General features: G+C 26.9%; 1 non-coding gene across 1 annotated transcript; it reads left to right on the plus strand.

The window, feature by feature from the left end:
• Positions 1 to 972: 972 nt before the first annotated feature.
• Positions 973 to 1,044, plus strand: TRNAT-GGU (transfer RNA threonine (anticodon GGU)). The gene has a single exon. It is a non-coding gene; the product is annotated as a tRNA-Thr (tRNA).
• The last annotated feature ends 552 nt before the right edge of the window (positions 1,045 to 1,596 follow it).

The raw sequence follows: 1,596 nt of genomic DNA on the forward strand, positions 1-1,596 counted from the left end.
GTCCCCATTAACCGCTCGGGGCATCGACCCAGCACAATAGGAAGAATTACATTCAGTTTTTATTGAAAATTTTGATCAACTTCCTTTCGTAACACCCTACCCCCCAGGGGGAAGTCGAATCCCCGCTGCCTCCTTGAAAGAGAGATGTCCTGAACCACTAGACGATGGGGGCATACTTGCCCGACCGCCATTATACTACGTTCATAGTATGAACAGTTTTTTGCAATTGTCAATATAATGATATGATTCGATAAAAAAAAATATTTTTCGTTCTTTCATAATTCCATAGAAATTTTTTATTAATCATTTATATTTCTAAAATTTTTTATTCCAGTCATAATAAGAAAAAAAAAAGAAGTAATGTTCCAATAAAGAGAAAATTCTTCACAGGAATGATTCGTTTGTTGCAAAGGACGAGAGGTTAAAACTTCATTTCTATCATTTATTACTAATACTAAGATTCGATAGGTAGATTTATATCTAATACTAAGAAAAAAACTTTGGAAAATAGAATTTTTCAATAAAAAAATAAAAATTTGGTTTAGGGACAGAACATATTGAATCCATTTTATCAATGATTCGATTTTATCAATGTTTCGATGAAATATTTTATTTTGTGAGTACATTTATGTATCAATAAAAAGAATTTAGTGTTATGATTAGAATGACTTCAAGAATCCATTTTGAAATAATATATTTGATATGGATCAAATCCAATCTTAATCAATTCTTTTTTTAACTATATTCTATTCACTAGGTAAATCCAATTTTTTGTTCTTTGATGAGTCATTATACAAATAATAGATATTGATGTACATGTATTTCTAATCCCATTTATATCATTTAATTTATATAATTTATATAAATTTATAGAAATAATTTATATAAATTTATAGAATAAGTATACACAGTAACAAATATATGTACTAGTCATGCTAGTTCCTTATTTAGAAATTGAAAGAAAGAAAAAGGGCCCTTTTAACTCAGTGGTAGAGTAACGCCATGGTAAGGCGTAAGTCATCGGTTCAAATCCGATAAGGGGCTTTTTACTTTTTTTTTCAAAAGCAATAGTCTTTTCTATTTGAAGGAAGAATAAAAAGATTCTTGATATTTTGAAAAAGTTTCTATTTGTAATAAAAAGAAAAAGTGTAAAATTCAATAATGGAAAAATAAAAAAAAGTAAGTGGACCTAACCCGTTGAATTATATTTATATCTACTATTCTGATATTCAAATTTGATAAAGATTCAATTCGAACAATTTTTTTTCTTTTAAGACTTTTTTCGTTTAGACTCCCTAAGAATCTCTGAATATTTCCAATGAAATCTTCTTGTTTCTGAACTAAGAAAAAAGGTTATGCCTTTTCTTTACTCAGAAGGGCCTTAATACGAATTTCAAGTTCCACCAAACAAGTTTTTTTAAAATAAAATGAAACATATTTTTTTTCCATAAATTTCTATTATTTCTATAAGATTAGATAGAATCTTATAGAAATAATAGAAAAATACATTAAATTATGTCTTCACATATCAAATAGTTTCTTTTCATATTCGATGTGTACGATATTTTTCCAGCAATTCATATATATGAGACAAAA

The sequence above is a fragment of the Vigna unguiculata genome, unplaced genomic scaffold, assembly GCF_037176805.1.
Source record: "Vigna unguiculata cultivar grain cowpea cultivar isolate G323 ecotype 2 unplaced genomic scaffold, ASM3717680v1 ptg000409l, whole genome shotgun sequence".
In the NCBI taxonomy this organism is placed as follows: domain Eukaryota; kingdom Viridiplantae; phylum Streptophyta; class Magnoliopsida; order Fabales; family Fabaceae; genus Vigna; species Vigna unguiculata.